At 32.1% G+C, this 21,251-nt stretch overlaps 1 protein-coding gene and 1 pseudogene across 1 annotated transcript in view; both read right to left on the bottom strand.

Moving 5' to 3' along the window:
* LOC128181440 (galactocerebrosidase-like) overlaps positions 1-21,251 on the bottom strand; it is a 164,256-nt gene that overhangs the window by 66,430 nt on the left and 76,575 nt on the right. The gene's annotated exons all lie outside the window — the stretch shown is intronic.
* LOC128182283 (uncharacterized) lies at positions 18,913-20,283 on the bottom strand (annotated as a pseudogene).

Below are 21,251 nucleotides of genomic sequence, written 5' to 3'. Positions count from 1 at the left end.
TTTTTTTCTCCCACGTTTTCTCAAAAACGCTTCAGCTGATTTTGATAAAACTTTCAGATTTTGTTTATGACAAAATTTGTAAGATAACTACGTGGGATTTTTTTGGTCCTCACTTCCGGTCCCGAGATATTAAAGATTTTATGTTTTTGCTTGTTCACAAGTTTTCTCCAAAAGTATTTAAGATAGAACTTTAAAATTTTCAGGGATGGTAGAAAGTGTCCAGCCGCAGTGTACTACGTATATCCGAACGTTCGCCGTCACTTCCGGTCGTCACCGGAAGGAAACAAAAAAAAGTCATTTTTTAACTTTTTTGTTTTGAAATTTCTTTTTGCTGCTATTCGATAGAAACACATAAATAACTTCAGAATATGAAATCCGTTTTAAAATCGATCCACGCATTCTCGAGATTTTAGGCTTCAAAGTCTTGAAGCGAGAGTCCGCGTAGATCAGTCGCTTAAGTGGTGGACTTGTGCCCAGGCGACCCGGGTTCAGTCCCCGAGTGTCGAACTTTTTTTCTTTCTTAATTGAGGTTTGTTTAACGATTTTATCTTTTAAATGATGGATTTTAATGTTTCCCGTTTTATATTTATTTATTAGCAGCCTTTTTCCCCATTACAAATAGATAGCTTGTTTCTGTCAGCAGTTCGTTTAATTCAAACGCTCGTCGCATCGCAGGCATCAAAGACGTGCCGCCGACGTACCCCTGCAGTACGCTGGGTTATTTGTCGGCATCAAAGAAATGCCGCCATCTTAATGACACACTCAATATTTAGCAATGCACCCACGTTTAAGTAAGTATTCTACATGACCTTAAAAAGAGGACTGATTAGTATTTATTCACATATATAGATACACGTATGCATGTATATAAATTTGTTTATTGTCATACGTTGCTGATATACTGATTCCCTAAACACTATAAAAACTAGAAAATCTCTCTCTCTCTGTCTCTCTCTCTCTCTCCTCTCTCTCTCTCTCTCTCTCTCTCTCTCTCTCTCTCTCTCTCTCTCTCTCTCTCTCTCTCTCTCTCTCTCTCTCTTTAAAGTACAAATGTTTTAGCATTTAAATAAGAACTAGTTCAGGTAACATGCAGTCAATAGGATAGAGGCTAAAGGTACATTGGCGTCCAAAAATTATACATGTATTTATTTCAAGCTACGGGATAATGTCTATGGATTCAAATAATTTGAAATTCATTGTTTAATGATTGTCTTCATACTGATTGGAAGTCAACGCTAAAAAGTCATTTTTATTAAAGATGGTGTACTTTTCCCTTTTTTTTTGTGCATGTCTATTTACCGATAAAAATCTGTTGCCTGTCAGGGATTAAGAAAAACCTCCGAAGTTTATACACGTAAGTATACAAACGAACGGGTGACTGCGACAAGGTTTGAAAACTGACCATCCGTTTATGAGTGTTTGAGCATAAGAATAAACAGATTTTTTAAAAAAATCAATAGTTACATCTTTCAAACAACGCTTATACATATGTATTTTATTAAGAAATTGTGTAATATATAATATTTAGAATTTAATATTCTACGTTGAACAAAGAAGTCACCGACCGACCCCCCCCCCCCTCCCAATTCATAAAATCATTTAGTTTTTCTGGCCCGACTTGATCTTTGATCTTGGGCCTTTTATTTCAACTAATTACCATTCTAGATTACTGTACTAATTACCAGACCAATTCGTTCATTAATAAAAGAGTTATGAAGTTTTTTGGCATTTGAGTTTCAATTGTCGTGTTTGACATGAACTATAAGAAAAATTCTAACTCCCAAGCCCTTCAGTCAAACATAATAGTAAACGACACGAAAAAAAATTCTCAACACCGAAATACATGGGTAAATTGCATCAGTCAGTGTTTTAGGATTTCCCCTAATTGCTGTTAACCGAATCCGAGATCCACTCCTCAAAATTCTATTTTCGATTTATTTAAGACGAAAATCAAGCTTGGGTCTTTTCATCCCCCCCCCCTCCAGACACAAACACGCATCAATATTTCAAATGACATCGCACTGTTACCAAACCTGAATAGTCAGACATCTGACATGTTGTTTTTTATCTCATACAAAAATTCAGCTCCTCACCCGGGTGGAAACGCCCCAAATTCAAAGACAAATTCGGGAATTATTTCGCGTCAGCCATGTTTTGAGACACCTGCAAAGCCTGTGTGTTCTAATCTCGCCGGAGCCAAGATTTGTACTTTCTCTCTTTTTATCTCTCTCCTTTTTATCTAATTTTCTAACTAAAATATTAAACATAAAAGGATTGTTGGACTGTAGTACAAGTTGAAAAACACTCTTCAATTAACATTTAGACAAAAACAGTCTTTTTATTATTAGGGTCTTCTGTCTTCAGCGGAAGACCCTTCTATTCTTATTGTTGTTAGGGTCTTCCGTTTACAAAGGAAGACCCTCTTTTTTGTCTTTTTTCTTCTTTTTATTACAGGTCATTAGACCAGTTGTTAGGTCAAAAGACCTCTTATTTAATATGAAATAAAATTGGGCTGGTCCTTCAAATTAGGGATCCAACGGGGTGTATAATCCTTCATCCATCGCTCTTTTAGATCACATTTGCATTTCCTGATATTTCGTTGATGAAGATAAAAGGCAAGGTCATTTCCTCTTCTAAAAAACGGACGGAAGACCTCCTCGTTGCTCGCAACGAGATCGTGTCTAGTTATATTTATTTTTGATATGCATAATAATTCTCTCTGTTGGATTTGTATTGTAAACTTTCAAGTCTATTTTTATCAATTAATTGTTTTTTTACTCATGTAGGTACCGTCATAACAATCAGATAAGTAAGATCGACAGCAACGCTTTTCAGGGCCTATCACAGCTTCAAACACTGTAAGTCTGTTACTCTAATGCATTATTCCTAGGAAAAAATATTCCGCCGAGTTATTTGTTAGAAAAAAACAATTGTTGCCTGGTCCTAATTCTCGGTTCTAATCCACTGCAAGTAAACTTTTACTGAATTTTCATTAATGATGAAATATTTTTTTTAAAATAAGAAATATAAATTGATTTTGTAATAGTCGACTTCCACGTGTTAGCAAGTAAGATATGAATACGGCCCGATGAATGCGTTTCTGATATATTTTGTCTTTCAATAAGGAGTAATGAACATGCAATAAATTGTATTATGGCTGTTAAACATTTGCAATTGATACACCGAATGTGTTATTGTCAACCATTTCGGAAAAACAAACACATCTCATGATAGAATATAAGTCACTGCACATTCCAGTAAGAATGGTCATAACCCTCTAGTGACCATGGTTTTTTCTAAAAATGCATCACAGTATTTTTAATATTTCCATCAAAAACGTAATGTCTATATAATCAAATGATAATATTTCAATACCATGAATTTGCGATAAATATTACAAGATATTTTTAATGCTAAACAATTAAAGAAAAATCATTGGAATGCATGTAAACAATGCCGAAATTATACTTATTTTATTCTGATACACAATATTTCGATGAATGTTAGATTTGATATAATCAGGATAATACGGGCATGGATATTTAGTTTTTTTTAAGTGAGTATTATAAGGTAAGCAGATAGACTTTTATATGGCTTCACCGGCCTTTCCTCTGTCAGTGTGTACACAAAAGGCAAAAGTGTTACACTACCCCGAATATGATGAACGTTGAATTTGGCAAATATCAAAAGCATATGACCCAAACTACTTAAAAAGTGCTGCTAGAATATTGTGCTTTGTTGTTGTAATTTAAAATACGTAGTATTTTTATTGAAATTGAAGTCGAGGGGGTTTCCAATTAATTATTAATTATGTATTTTATGCGATTTACAATAGGATTCTAGCAGTACTACTAATAAAGATGATCTAATTTCCGATCGAATTATTGTATCATACATATAAATGAACTTCGGGGTAGTGTTCCACTTTTTGATTTTTTGTAAAGGTAAAACAGTTATCTATTTTCAGCTGTCACGTGATAACATTGCACGACTCGCTTCCGAAGTAGAAAAAATAATATCATTGCGAACACATTCACTTGATATTAATATTCAGCACTGTTTTCATAAAAATAAACAATTTTTAAATTTATCATAATATCGACGGTCATTACACACGGAGTTGCCTTAACCAACTCGCGTATCTATCTAAAAGAGATAGTTTGAAAGTTGTTATTTTGGTGTGATTTAATTCATCACATCAATAATCATTTTACAAGATTTATTCACATTCTCTTAAATTAAAAAGTCAATATCTTTGTTTTGAATAGGTTGAATTTTGAAATTTGTGTTCTAATATGATAAATGACATTTTTACATGCACAGTCTTTAAAAAAATGTATGTTCTCGTTATAAATCTTTGTTAATCACCTCTAAGCAATATACATTCTTATAAATAATTATAAATCAGTCGAGACTTTTACTAAATGCTGAACATTGGCATCTGTTATTCCACTGCTTAAATATGATAATTCATCCGTAACATTAAATTACTGCTGCATTGTAGGAGTAAAAGAAAGAATTATGTTTAAATACCAAAAACAGTGGGTTTTTTTAATAACAATTAAGACCATTTCTTTATAAATATCAAGCTTAATATCCGCTTTTTAATTTCTTATATGATATAAAAATTTCTCGGAATTATGAATGTATAACAAAAAGTTCAAGCCATGCTTCTTCACTAAATTCAAACACTTTAAGAAGAATAAAAAATCCTTAAATAATATATATATATGGTTGTTGCACAGTTGACTTTTTAAGCAACAAAAACCCTACTATCAGTCCTTGGGTTTAATAGTTGTCATCCCAGATATGCTTTGCATCTGGTTTAAAACAGTAAATTTGTGTGCGTGTGTGGGATATTAGTCACAGTTCAATACACTTTTATTTAGAATTGCCAAGCGCTGTTTCAGGTGTTTGTATACACATTTCAGTCGTGCCCCCTAAAATTAATTAATCGATGTGACTAAGCTTCGAAGCGTAAGCAAATAGTACTTTAGAGAAATAATTAGTTGTTCAGAGCTGGATCTCATGTTTTGTATATATATTTCACTTTTTTTCAATGAAAATTAATTCTTTTATGTTTTGACTCTAGATCCATCTACAAACCCATAGCTGATGTGTACATTTAAAGACACCGCTGGAGCACTTACTTAGCTATATTTCTAGCCATAATGTGTTTCACATGTATATAAAGAACACTGTGCCGAATAATTATGCCAATATAGCATTGCATTACATGTATTTCACCGCTTCAATGCAGTTTGTTAAATTCCATATAAATATATAGTGATTGGCAATTGTCTAGAGAGTATACTACCATTTTGTTTTACATTATGCGTCTAATTATCATAAATGTTTATCTCCCAAACCAGGTTTACTATGAGGGAACATTATTCAATAAAAACATCTTATCTTGGTCAGTTCCAGTCTCTGTTTCCCACAAAACACTCAAAAAGCACACAATCCTTCCTCATCGTCAATTAAAAAGGAATTAGAAACTTCCGATCTGTGACTATTTAATGCGCGAAAATGCTGTCTATAAAACCATTTATAATGACACATCAGATACCGAATGGAGTTAGCTTTGTAGAATATACAACGTATTGTAATAAAACCAAACTAATTTATTTCACCCCCTCTCTTCACCAAGACAGAAAATAAAAAAAAAGAGAAACATGATATTCAATAAAATGAAAAGTGAAAGTAAAATGACTGCTGTAGATATGTATGCGGTGAAATACACAGTATTTTATCATGTCATTGAAATTTCGTGGAAAAGTCAGATTTAAAACATAATCACAACATACAATATTTCATGAATTATACTTCATCAGATAACTGATAACTATTATGTCCTTGGATTATGACTGGCTATTTGATGTCATTCACTTCTCCAATTTCTGAATGAACGTTGCTGCAAAAGACGCCATAATAGAAATTTATTTTAAGTACAAGTAATAACAGCATAACAGAAAGATCACTAAAGATATTGCTTGAGTACACGTTGTTTAGTTTATTCACATGGATTCACTTTTGTACAGCTTGTTTTACAAGCAGAACGCGTTGAAAGAGTTACATTACTGCCATTATGTATAATGATTGCTCTCTTAAAAACGTCCAGCTACTTTAATGAGAATAATAAGGTCAATAATATGTTAACCTGTTTAAGGAAATGCTTACTACAGCGTGTCAAAAGGTTTTGTAAAGGATATAAATCAAAATCCTAAATAGAGTATTTATGCCTGTTGATAAGTGCATTGCGCTAGTATGTATTTTTCTGCGGGATGCGTCACCCCAACAGTTTTGTTTTTAGCATGCCTAAGTGTTAAACCGAGATCAAAATGAAAACAAAAATATATAACGAAAATTGTTGACATGTTCAGGGATTAAGTATTTTGAGGAAGATTTGAATCTAGATATAATGGCTACAAGCATCTAAATTATTTAGACAGAAATTTAAAGCTATTTACGTCGTATCGATGTTTTTAAAGAAATAAATGTTTGTGGGTTTTTTTTTTCAATGTTTATGTTATAAAATTCCCGAGCATTTCAATTTAATTAAAACACATTTCATAATACTAAATATATTTTCAGATATATTGTTTTACATTTCGGTCCGGACTGCAAACACCAAGTTCAAAATATTCATTATAACATGATGTCACAAGCTTTACTAGTAACTATGATAAGAAGAGGTCGACGCAAAAGCGTGGTCGGTATGTTGGTAGTGACCATGATCTAACACATTTGAAGAGTATTGATTCAGAAATACAAAAGAAATGTTTTGTGCCGAGGAGATGTGAAAATGTTTTTCTTTTAGAAAAAAAGAAAAATTCAAAGATAAAGTACAAAAAAAAATATAAGGGACAGAGTCATTAAGGAGAGAATATAGATGGTGATGAATGTTCCAAATGTTGAAATATATCTTTCCAATAGGTAAAAGAATGATAATTACAATTTTCAAAAGAAATCATTTTTCTACAAACATTCTTCTGGTTATAGATTTTTTGATTATATTAAAATATAGCCTTGATGTTATCATTTTACTTTGCAGAATATATTGTTTTGTAAAAAAAAAATGATTAAATTGTCTAACCTATGAATATCTCTGTTGCCAGAAAGGATTGCATATTTATCAAATTTTGTTTGTAAACCAAAGATACACTGTATCTGTAATCTATTTCTCCAATTCAATCCAAATTTCTTTCACTAAATTACAGTCAACAAAAATATGTTCTGTTTTGTGCTGGTCTGTTGACAAAAGTAACACAACGAAGAGTTTACTATCCCTACTAATGTAAATGATATTTGATTGGCTAGATCCTATGTAATAGTTGGTATTGAAGCCATAGTTATTTTGAATCCTTTGTGCACTAAAGGGGCAGAATAAACATTTTTTATATTAAGAGGTTGTACATGTCACTACATCCCTTCTTAGATCTACAAAATAATTTGAGGTAAATGTAAAAAATAATATACATGACCAAGAAAAAAATACAGGATTTGAGTAACCTGCCCTATCATCTCATGGAAATAAAAAAAATAGTAAATGGAGGCAGGGGAGATGGTCGATTGAGAAAAATTGCAGCCAATGCTTACAAATAATGATTATAATATGCATGTAAAGAATAATGCGCAAAAATAAATTTAAAACTATTGTATGAGTTATGAGTATTATCTATTCAAGCTATACGAGAGTTGTCCAAAAAGTTCGTGGACGCATGTAATTGTATTCAATATAAAGATGTAACTATTAGAAAAGTGTCATAATATCTTAAAATAGAGTATAATAATGTATATGCATAAAAATCAGAGCAATGTACATTTTTGTATTGGAGTTATCATTATATATTCATTGCCTACAAAGGCCGCACGGCCCAGTCTGACGTTGAGTTATAACGACGTTTCTATAACGTCGTAGTCCTGGGTTTACCTGAGAGTAATACTCCGCAATCACCGTTTGGTCAGAGGGTACTTTCGCATACTCCTTCAAAATATCACTTGTGCCATTTGTGAATGTAAACGCGAACAATTTCGAGTTTTTTCCTGTTTCCTCCATCGTTTGTTTTATTACTATCGGTGTTTTACCTCAGTCGATTTATGATTGCGCGCTGTTTCGTGCTTCAAATGACGTATGAAAACGACGTACACTATACAGACTACATCACAAAAGAAGATTACGAAGTTTTGAAATGTTTTATAAAAACTATAACTCTTCATAACTAAAAACTCAATTACAAAGTTTGGACAATTTTTTCGCTGGGCCGTGCGTACTATCCACAACCCTTTGATACATTAAAATTTCAGTTTAATTCTATGAAAAACATTCAGAACCACTTTAGTTTGATTTGAAATTTTATGAAAAAATTTAGATATACAATATGTATATATAAATCCATTTAAAATGACGAGAACGCGATTGTCAACGAACGTTTTGGACAACCCTCGTAAAACTATTGTCGTACACTGACAACCAAACATTAAACAATTTATCATTTATGTTGTACAAAATTAAGCAAACATTGGCCATATACTTGAGATATTTTTTCTTCCTTCGTGGCCACGAAATAAAAGTATTGGCCACGTAATTAAAGTTGTTCCCAGATTGAAAAGTATTTCCCTCGAAATAAATAATTTCAAATGAAATTACAATTGAAGAAGTTTATCGAATACTATGTCAAAAATTTCATCTTTGTATTTTATAATTTCTTCAAAATAAACATTGTATCCATAATCCATGTAAACCCTAAATTGATAAACACAACCTACCGTATCCAGTGAAAGGGAGTACCCTATATGCAATATTTTGCCAAAAAAGGTTCAAAAGCTAATATATATATATTTTTTATAAATTATCAGAGTTCAAAATCATAGCAATATGCAAACCTCTAGTATATGTTAAATTGATCTGCAAAAGAACAACTTCCTATCTTGAAAACTGTAGGAAGAGTTATCCCTTTTGGCAGCCGCCCGTCCGCCCGCTATTTAAATAACTGGATTTTTCAGTTGGAAAACCCGGTTAAAAAATACAAAATGGACGCAAGGAAGATGGTGAATGAGAAAAACTACTGCCAGTTTTTACATATAATAAAGACTAGAATATGCATGTGAGGAATTATGAGCAAAACAGATTTAAAATAGATTTATTGTATAGTTAATAAGTACTCTCTATTCAAAATAAAAGTTTTCAAACTTTTGTTGTACATTGGCAACCAAACATTAAACAATTTATCAAAAAATGTTGCACGATATTAAACCAACAAAAAACCCAGATATACTATTTTTATATCCTCTCCAAACAAAGGTCTTTAAAGTTGTAAATCGTTCATACACAAAACACACAAATTTCAATATTTAGCAAGAAGTCCAATTTTTCTTATTTTATTAACTTTTTGAACAACAGTGTCAAATGAATGTTGAAACCGTTAAGGTGTACATGTATTTGGTCAATGTGGATGTTTTGGTCATATACCAGGGGTATGACTATGGAATAAAAGGGGCAGGGATAACCGACCATGCAAATTCCATGAGTATTGTTCTTAGGGTGCGTTGTGGGTTGTGTGATTAATTTGCGCTTTTTCATCTCTAAATTTGTTGAAACCTCAAAAGATTGGTTTTCCTAATAAAGTTTGATAATGACTGAGTCGAATAAATATGGGTACCACGCACAAAAGCGGTCTGACCGTTTTTGAATCCTCAGTTTAATGTCATATTTGTGTCTGCCCTTGTGCAGAATAAGGTACCGTGTATGTAAATACTAAAAAATAAGGTAAATACTTTTGAGTATTTAGCTGATCTTCCTTTTTGTCTACATTAGCCAATCAGAGTGTGGCATTTAGTCGCGCGATGTTTTGACTACGTCACTTTAACTGTCAGCTGTCAACAAGTTTGTAAATACCTCAATCAACCCACCCTCCTTCCCCTTCATCACCATTGTAGTTGGGGATTTATTTTGCAATGTATTACACATGTTTGTTGCTGTTGATGTATGAAATGCTGTTTTTGTTCAACACTATTTTTGTTGCATGTATATTTGGTACATGTTATAATGTATACATCTTTGTGTATGTACTGCCATTTATTTTGGCTAATAAGAAAAATTAGGCAATAAGGGGAGGTCTTCAAACAGTCATAATACCAATTACCAGACATTGAATGTAAGTTATAAAAGGTGAGCAAATGACCTCCCCCATATTAAACAAAGATGTATACATTATAACATGTACCAAATATACATGCAACAAAAATATTGTTGAACAAAAACAGCATTTCATACATCAACAGCAACAACCATGTGTAATACATTGCAAAATAAATCCCCAACTACAATGGTGATGAAGGGGAAGGAGGGTGGGTTGACTGCGGTGTTTACAAACTTGTTGACAGCTGACAGTTAAAGTGACGTAGTCAAAACATCGCGCGACTAAATGCCACACTCTGATTGGCTAATGTAGACAAAAAGGAAGACCAGCTAAATACTCAAAAGTACTCAAAAATTAGAATTACAATTATATTATCACTAGACTACTATTTTTGGTACCAGCATAAAAATAACATATCACAATTTACATAAATGCTATTATTTACAATAATGCTGTAATTTGTATCTGCCCTTGTGCAGAATAAGGTACCGCATCTGCGATGTGTACATAGTTCTTTTTGGGTCGTCTTCACTTAATCATTAAAATTGTGTTTCGTTTAACATCAGGAGAGTATCTTCGATTTGAAATTTAATTAAAAATGACATACCTGTAATGAGAGAAGAATGAGAGTCTTTGTCCTGAACTAATCGTTGATATCGTTAGTTTATTAAGAGTTGTTTGTTAATGGAAACCAGAATATACCAAATCATGTGAGATTTTGCAGTTCCGAGTCTAACATTGTGTATGTTCTGTAATTATTGAGATTGTGTGCTTTACCTCTGTTTACAGTGTTGTTATTGCTAATAAATATTATAAATATATGCTGTACTCAAGAAGTTTTTGAGTTTCTGTGCCTGGGCTGCTATTATCTGACTCTTGATTAATAGGTAACGCAATTGAATTGTATAACTAATCTGCATCTCAAACCAACAAATTAAAACTTTTAATAATTTAAGCATTTGGAAGGTAAAATATTTTAACTGATCATTATGAAAAGCGTCTTTTTTTAAATATTTGACTCGAAATGTCAGTACCTAAAGACTGGGAGATGTTGACTCGAATCCTGTGTTACTGTGACTTTATAAAGCGTTGTAGGTTCATTCACCACTCATAGTAATCATGCAATTATAGATAATATTTTATGTAAGATCAAATTCTCTTCAGTGGCCACACCCATTATTGAATTCAAATAAATGGAAATTTCTGAAATGTTAGCAGCAGGGTAAAGAATTCTAAACTGGTATACTCTGGAAAGATGGAAATACAAAACATGTTTTATAAAATGAATCTTTATATTTCAGCAAACTAACATGTAATAAAGTTTGTTAATAGCGAGCGCAGCTGGCCGGCGCTGCGCGAAGCGAGCTCTACCAGCAAGTCGTGTGTGAATAGAAAATTCGGACTAGTTTCACATTCATTCAACGGATTTATTTGGCGTCAGTAAATCGGACCAGTAATGCATTGTTTTAATCGTCCCAGTAGTTCCCTGTAATCATGGCAATTTTTATCACTTCACACTCTCACGAGACAGTATAAAACCAATAACAATATACGACATACAGTCTCTGTTACCTCTAAAGTTCACCTCAGTACACTCTCAATAAAAGAATAATCGAGTGACGTCACAATGGTTTACACATTGATCCGATTGATTTTTTAGGCGTCAGTAAATTTTGACCCACCATTCATAGTACAAATGGTTTCCAACCTCACGTTCTCGCGATAATCAAAGTAAAAATTTTGAGAAGCATATAAGATGTGGGATTTTAAGAACATCATGCTTTTTAAGTAAATAAAACAGTGTAGTTCGCGTACTTTTATTTCTCAGGGGGAGTTTAAAAGAGTCAGCTGACACTTAACCGTGAACTTTGACGTCACATTAAGGGGAAATTACTCTTAATGAAGTTATTGTAAATCTGCTGAAATTACCAAAATCCTTTCAAAATTTTGCGAAGCTTAAGCATGACAATATTTCTGCAGATACAGGAAACAGTTGTAACTTGCACCCATTTGGATAAATGCTCACATTTATTTTATTCACTACAATATACGGTAATTTCCTGGAACGTACACGTAGCATCGCTTTTTTTCAAATGGGGTGGGTGGGTGGATGGCAGTCTCATCCAAAAAAAATTTTTTTGGATGCTCTATTATGATTTATATGTAAGTTTCAGAAAAAATTTCTACTACAAAAAGGGGGGATGAACCGACGTTACAATCACTTTAAAAGAGGAGATACAGAGCAATGAACATTTATATTAAAATCTTTATTATTAAACAACACTGTGTCTGAGATTAAACTATTGTTTTACTTATAAATAAAAAAAATAATAACAAATCTTATAAACTATGAATAATGAAATTTTACTGAAAATATGTCTGTTTTATTTTATTTGGCAATCAAATTCATTTACGTTGTTAATTTTATTTTTATTGATTTATCCAGGAACATAGATAACATGTTATCTGTGTCTCTGATTTATCATAATTCATTATTTTATCACACGCTGTGCTCGCCTCAACGGTCGCACCGTAAAACATATTAAAGAGTGTTACTATCTTATTAATGGTGTGTTTATACTTTAATAATGAGGATGGAGAATAACAAAAATAATACATGTTTTTATCTACACGAGTTAAAAAAGCAGATCTTCATAACACGAAATTGTAAGATAGTAAGCAATGGTTGCTTTGTTTCAAACAGATAAACACAAACCAATATTTTGGTAAGGCATTGCAAAAACTATTTACTTTAAGCGTTTGATATACTGAATGCATAAAAATTACATACTAAGTTGTAGAAAAAGTTATCTTACAGTTTAGGCAGCCGATAATAATGTACGATTCATAGATTTTTGTTTAGTTACTTGGTACACGAGAAATGCTCAAAAAAGCCTATAGAATATACTTGCAGACAGATATAAAAACTAGAAATTTGATTAAATGTTTGATTTTCTGCATGGATATAACATTCATTTGGATGAATATTTTTTTGTGGGGGGGGGGTCCATTACCAGTCAGTGTAATTATCCATGGATACCTTTTATTCATTGATAGGTATCTATCTTCCAACGAGATTAGTCAGATTGACAACAACGCCTTTCAAGGGTTGTCACAGCTAACATATTTGTGAGTAATTTTTTTTCTACTGTCACTTTACCTGTTTGCTCTCTAACAAATTGCAAAAGAACTTTAGACTTTTTATATAAATGTAACAGTTACACATGAACGGTATTTTTTTTTTTACATTAAACATTTTGACAGGCTTATAAAGACGCCTACAACATTTTAGTAATATCACAAATTAATCGTTCAGTTTTGTTTAGGAAAATAGCTCATAGATTCTTACCCTTGTAGAAGTAACCAATATTTTTAACAACCATCAGTATTATATTGCATGAACTATTTTGGGTGGAACTTGATCTGAGTAAAATCCCCTAGAGAGAACAATGACTGTTGAATTTTCTTCACATTCCTTCATGTTAAAAATTGCATTCATGTATCTACCTAATTTATGAATTTAAACCCGACAAATGTGTCGTATTATGCTGAGTGTATCGAGCAGTTCATAACATTTTATGAAAAAATGCATCAAGTATAATACGTACTGGTAACGAAAGTTCCCCTTTGAACCTTTATCTAACATCCTGAAAAAGGCAAACTCAACTGCAGTTATACACTCTACCTTTTGAAATACAAGCGAACAACAACAACGCCAAACCGATATACAGAAGTGTTAAAATATACGGTAGAAGAAGAATTATTCGTTGACGATATAATTTCATTATTTTTGTTTGCAGTATTAATCAACTAAATTAAATCTACAACGATCTTTTAACAAAAGTTTAATTGTGAGACCATCTTGGTCAAAGTGTTATCTTAAATACAGAACTGAAACATGATACATTTTAATGATTATAATATGACAAAATTAAATCCTAACGAAATTTTATTTGGTTTAAGTTTAAGAACATCAAAGGTTTAACCCAACCAATATGTGTGCTTCTACAGTAATATAGAATAAAATTCACATCATAAAATGTTTGTAGCTTTGGCTGTCTGTTGTGTTCTGTAATGCATCTGTTTGTTGGTATATAAATGTAACATTAACGCATAACTTTCATACTATTGATATGCACAATAAAACGACACATAAAAATAATTCATTACACAAGCACAATTAAACTTTGAATTACAGATTCAAAACTTTTGTTGTACACTGGCAACCAAACATTAAACAATTTATCAAAAAATGTTGCACGATATTAAACTAAAAAAACCCGGAAACAATAAATTTATATCTTCTCCGAACAAAAGTCTTTAATGTTCAAAATCGCACATACACACAGCACAAAAATGTAAATATTAGCATTAAATCATGAACTTTTGAAAGATACAGTCTCATTATTGCAGCAGAGTGTGTGCATACAAACTGAGTAACGCGCGTTACAATGTTATACTAGTGTTAACACACATGGTACTCAAAGGTTAAAATTACGATTTACGATGTCAAGATCTATGAAAGGTGCCTACATGTTTTTGAAATTCAAGATATAAATTCTTTCAATGATGCTTCTTAACAATACCTTTGTTTCATAGCGGGGCTGACATTTTTGTAAACACAATGAAAAATCATGTTTTGAACAACCGTTTTTTTTATGAAATATGAATTTTTCTTCATTTTTTACTAATGAAATATGTCTAGAATGCCTACAGTCTCTCCAAAAACGGCATGAAACAAGTTCTTGACCTTCTCTTATAAATGATGTCAAATTAAAAATATAGGTATCGGGATTACTTTTTCCGTGATTAAATATAAAATGTTAAAAAATTGTTTTGTTTTCTACATAATTTCTTTGAAGCTGTAAATTACGAAAAAAGATTCATCAAATCAATTATGACGTCATAATAGTTCTAGCACCAAAACACACTCTGAAATCATTTACTAGATCTTGACCTTAAGGGAAGAGTCTTCTCGTTATCAAACATGCTTCTTATAATAAGAAATTCATGAAATTTTAACACAGTCGAACAGATCATAGAACCATATGATTCTATCAGTTTAATCAAAATTTGACCTCTTTGTTTTCGCATAAAGGTCAGGTCAAGGTCACTACCTTTTTCCTCAATTTAAAGGATGATAAAAATAATGTAGTTCATTGCAGCTATGCAGATATCTGTTTAAGAGGCAGTCTATGATAGAACCATGCAAATAGCTATCAATGGAAGTATATCGAAATTTCATGAGACTTGGCACAAATACTCATGATAACCTAACTTGATTATGATGAGAAGGATTTTGATTTCATTACATCAGTAACCATGGAAACGGATGGCACTTGGGTTTTCCCATGTTCTATTTATAGAACTTTTGAGAAATCAGACAGTATGCAATTGTTTTTAATTTATTGGAAATATTACACACTGCAATTGAATGAAACTCATTTCTTCACATTGTGAAAACCCATAGTAATTCTAGATAATATTAATTTAAATTTCTAAACACAATACACAAGGATATGAGGGCCTTAACTTCATGAAAATACTGAAATTTTACCAAAATTGACCTATTTGCACTTAAACCAGCATAACTGCCCACGAAACGCATCAATTAATATAATATTTTGTCATTTTGTCAACTTAAATAGTCTTCATTTGTCTTTAATCTGTTTGATGGAATTTGGTTGCAAATGAAATTCAGTGGAAATATCGGGGGGGGGGGGGGGGGGGGGACATGGTGCACTAACACTTAAAGTAGGTAAAATGCTCTTACATAATTATTTAGATTTTATTACCAAATAAAACAACTGAAGAATAAAATAGTCTTAAAATGATTAAAAATTAAACACTCATTATTACTATGGATTGCCCTCAGTCATTGGGGTGGGGAGAGAGAGAGAGAGAAAGAGAGAGAGAGAGAGAGAGAGGTGCAATTGAAAGGAAACTTGGACCATTAAGGTAGAGCTTGCAATCCAATACAATTTGAATCTGTTGAGTATTGTATACATGTCGTATATCATTTTGTCCAGGAAAAAGAGCTCTATTATTGTCAATGGTTCTAAATAATATTGCCCCTGTCTTATTTGCTTAATTCACTCATGCAATTTTAAGCCTTGTGCTGAAATGTATCTATAATTTGTTATCAAGAATGTGTTTCACCCATAAATAAATTTCTCGGAAAACTTACCGGTATGTGATTATATGTTTTCATTATGAATGTTGTGCGATAATATATAAATAGTGCCTGTTTGGGAGGGTAACAGTTACAATTGACACCCCGAGAAAACCATTGTCAACCGACGCGAAGCGGAGGTTGACAATGGTTTTCGAGGGGTGTCAATTTCAACTGTTATCCTCCCAAACAGGCACTATTTATTTTGTTATACTGAATGTCTTTTTAAAAAAATTTAAGAAAATTTTACTGCTTTTATATTGGAATAACGTGAATTCTACAGCGAACCGTACGCGCATAATTTTCACGCATGTAACATTTTTTTAATGTTAGCTGTTGCCAAGTGCGTTGCTAACGCTGAGGGTAATAGTAAATATTATTAACTGCGTCTTAACCAATCAGATTTCAGTATTTAACATGAAAGTATAACAATGACAAATATTAACTTTCATAATTTAAAGATTGGTTTCTCAGTTTATGAATGGCACAATCCTATTACAAGAGATATTATCCTTAAGGTGGTTTGGGACAATTCCATGTTGTTACATATTGTTTATCGATAGAAACAATAAAATGATGTGTAATTATATATTAAGTAGTTTCTTTCCCGATATTGTCACTTAACAGGGTAGCGCAGTGAGTTAGAGGGTTTACTACGAATCTGCAAGTCATGAGTTTAAATCCTGCTTGGGCTTTTACAATTTTTACCTCTCCAAATATTTTTAAAAGCTATTTTCCAGTTAAATATTGTAAAATTTGAAAATTCTAAACCGATGGAAATATTTTAATTATAACATACATTAATCCATAATAATATTGACAGATGTCCCATACCACCTTAATTTATATAAGTATCCACTTTGACATAAAACTGTACAATAACAATGGATTTCATGTTACATGTATTCAAATTTTAATGAGTGTACATATCAAACGATTCTTATTATCATATATTTTTTAAGCAAAGTTTACAACATTAGCATATTGATAAGATGATATTTGAGAAAAACACAACAAATAACAATCTTTTAACTTAATATATAACCTGTTTAATATTCATGGATTATTTGGTACACTAATGAACGTTAAAAAGTACATATAACCACCTGATATGAAAACAAAAATGCCTACATGTAACACTCGTTTACAAGATATACTTGAAATGAGCCTTTGCTTCAAATGGAGCAAAAACAAAGACCAAATTACTCCTGACCAGTTATTAAAATGAAATATGACTAGCAATTCTTTACAAAGCTATGCAATAAAATATGCAATAGAGACAAATTTCAACCTTCAATGAATATATCAGATAGAGAATTTCAATTTCAGAATAAAAAATACAAAATTTGTGAATTGAAATATTCATTATTCAGTTACTTAAGAATAATAGATAGAGATGTGCAATTAATTTAAATTAAGAAAGCTATCATCACCAATTAATACATGTGTCCCTATTAGCCAAATAACAACATCAATAATACATGTAGTGCTATTACTCAAATAAAATCATCAATTTTTACATGTAGCGCTATTGGACAACTATTATCAATTAATACATGTATCACTATTGGCCAAATAACAACATCCATTCATACATGTAGTGCTATTAGTAAAAAAAATCTTTAATTCATACATGTAGCCTTTTTAGACATCTATAATCAATTCATACATGTAACACTATTAGACAACTACATGTGTTAGCATTAATAACCAAACAACATCAATTCACACATGTAGCACTTATCTATTAGTCAAATAAAATCATCCATACGTACATGTAGTGCTATTAGACAACTATTATCATCATTCATATTGCACTAAAAGCTAAATAACATCATCGATTCATACATGTAGCACTTATAACCAAACAACATCAATTCATACATGAAGCACTCTTTGCCAAATAACATCATCAATTTAAACATGTAGCAATGTTAGACAACTATGAACATTAATTTATGTATGTACGTTTCACTATTGGCCAAATAACATCACCAATTGATGTAGCGCTGTTAGCCAAATAACCTTATCAATTTATACATGTAGCACCATTAGTCTAAAAACATCATCAATTCAAACATATAGCACAATTAGCTAGCCAAGTAACATCATCCATTCACACAAGTGCTATAAGATATCTTTTATCATCAAATCATTCATAAAATGCCATTATCTAGCATACATCCTTAATTGATACATGTAGCCCTATTAGCCAAATAACATAATCAATTCATACCTGTAGAGCTATTAGTCCAAACATTATCAATTCATGTACATGTAGTGTTAATAGAGGACTAACATCATAATTCATACATGAAATGCTATAAAAGAACTGACAACATCAATGTTTTTATCAAACTTACATTATCAATTCATTCTTGTAGCACTATTAGACAAACAAAATTATCAATTCATACATGTAAACCTACTAACCAACATTCATACATGTAGCACTATTGGCCAAATAACATCATCAATTCAGACAAGTGACGTTAGACAAAATTTATCATCAAAACATTAATGAATTGTTATTATCTAGCTTACATCCTCAATTGATACATATGTATTACATGTTTGTCTATTAGAGGTCTAACATAATCAATTTATACCTGTAGCACTATTAGACGACTTACATCTGGATAATACTTGGCTACGTTCAACGGCAACAAGATCACTGATTACATTTTGAAGATCTGCATCATTTTCTGCACTTTCCTCGCCTTTCACTATGTTGGATACTTTCTGCTTTTTCAAACATAAGTTTCCAAAGAAGCTTCTAATCTGTTGAGGAGAGAGCCATTCATCTGGAGAAAACACTCTGTTTCCCTCTCCATCTGTTTCAGATCGCATTTGTCTAGAAGCTGTGTGTGGACTTGGTTTTTTCCCCGTCTCTTCTCCATTTCTGAACAAGGCAGTGAGGTAATTTCTCACCATTCCAGAAAAGCGGGATGTCTTTTTTCTTCGTTTTAGAGCGTAGCCATGGCTTTCACAAAATTGGTTGGTTGTTCAAAAACCACTGGGACAGATGAGAGAATTTGTTGATTAAGTCGAAGTTCACTGCACTGTGCTGACCAAAGCATTTTACTCCTGTCCTCAAGGGTGTCCAACTGCTGTTCATCATAGACATGCTGACCGACAGAAAGGTGTTGGACAAGTTGGTTCTCTTTCCTAAATACTTTGATGCAGTCTGGATCAATGCAAGGAAAATGGTCCTGTTGTTTAACTCCTTGAAAGGTAGTTGGCTTTGGGTCTGGCTGTTTCACTCCAGAGAAGACCTGAAGGATACCAAATGCATATAGTAATTAATAAACTTGATAATACCTACACTCAGAAATAACCATAAACCCCAGGTATTAAAAATATGTTTTGTGTTCTTAAAATTTGACAATATTTGTTAAGAATCAAATAAACATGTAAAAGCAATTTCCTGAGTAAGATTCCAAAGCTATTTTGCAATGGCACATCCTATAAACAGTTTTTAAGTTACTGATTTCACTCTAATTACTAACACTGATATATATAATTCTAGAAATGTTTAAGCTGAGCATATTAGACTACTATTAGTAACAATATGTACTCTAATATGCTGCAATTTGACAAAATGTGTCATTTTGATGCAATCCATCATTCATAACTGTAAAATGATTGAAATAGTTACAATGTACTTACCAAGTTCTCATCTTTCAATAGCAACTTTTCTGAAATTCTAGTCATATCTTCTGCTGAAATAAGCTTTCATCTAAGGCCATATGCTTTATATGCCATCATTCCATCGTTTTGAAAAATGAAATTGTTATGCTGTGATATCTGGAAGGATTTGAGCTGTCCAGAAAGCACTGGTGTTTGGGGTTCAGCTAGGAGATCTACTACTGAGATGTCGGTGTTTCTGATGCCACCATGACTTTCAAGTGCCAACTTCATCTGTTTAGCATTGAGGATGTCATTACCTTCATTCACATAGTTCAGCATGTGAAGTCTGCAAGTTCCAGTCCTAGAGTCACACAGGTCCTTGCCTGATTGAGCTTCGCTAAAATTGTACTCCTTTATAGATAATGGCAGCTCATCACGGAATTTCCACAGGTAGGACAGCATTGGCAATGCATGATAGCATCCAGCATTATCTGATCTAATATATGCATCCCTAAGATGTGGATGAAGAGACTTTAATGTCTGGAAAGCATCACCAAAGATCTGACTCACCAAGTGCCAACCCTGCTTTCCTTCTTCAATGAGATGAAGCAGGTCTGGCATACCCCCCCTTTCAATATCTTTGGTATGAAAATATCAGACAACATTTGTTCTTACATGTAGTACTCCTCAACCCCTTTGTATTTATATTTTCTTTTTCATATATAATGTGCAACAAAGAGTTGAATACATCATAATAATTCAGTCAATCAATTGTGTAAGAAACACACCTTTCAACTCCTCCTTCATATCTCCATTATTCTTGAAACAGTTTTTATGCTTCTCAATGCATCTTCTGCAAACACCTATTAATGGTAAAATTCCAAACATTATTCTGATGTATCGATGCATTAATTTCCCTTAAAACATTGGTTCATTTGCTGTTCTTTAACAGAGTTTTTGTTCATTTTCAAAACAATAATTTATCAATGACAACAGATAAGAAAATTGAGATCAAGTATGGGTTTAAAACAGCACTAATTCATTCCTTGAATAAAAAAATTGTTTTCAAATAAACAAGTAAATTTCAAATTTAAAACACTTTAACACTATAAAAAATGTACTGTGCATATACATCTTTTCCATAGAATGGCATAGATATCTAATCAAATGGGGGGGGGGGGGTAGTTTTAAATCGATTAGATATTGACATGATTGATACATGTAGTAGGTTCTAGCAATATTTACTGGTACACATAATTGGACTGTTATATAAATATTTTTGGTATGTTAAGAAATATGCCATTACG

The sequence above is a fragment of the Crassostrea angulata genome, chromosome 4 (genome assembly GCF_025612915.1).
Source record: "Crassostrea angulata isolate pt1a10 chromosome 4, ASM2561291v2, whole genome shotgun sequence".
NCBI lineage: Eukaryota > Metazoa > Mollusca > Bivalvia > Ostreida > Ostreidae > Magallana > Magallana angulata.
This window is presented reverse-complemented; position numbering and strand designations above follow the sequence as displayed.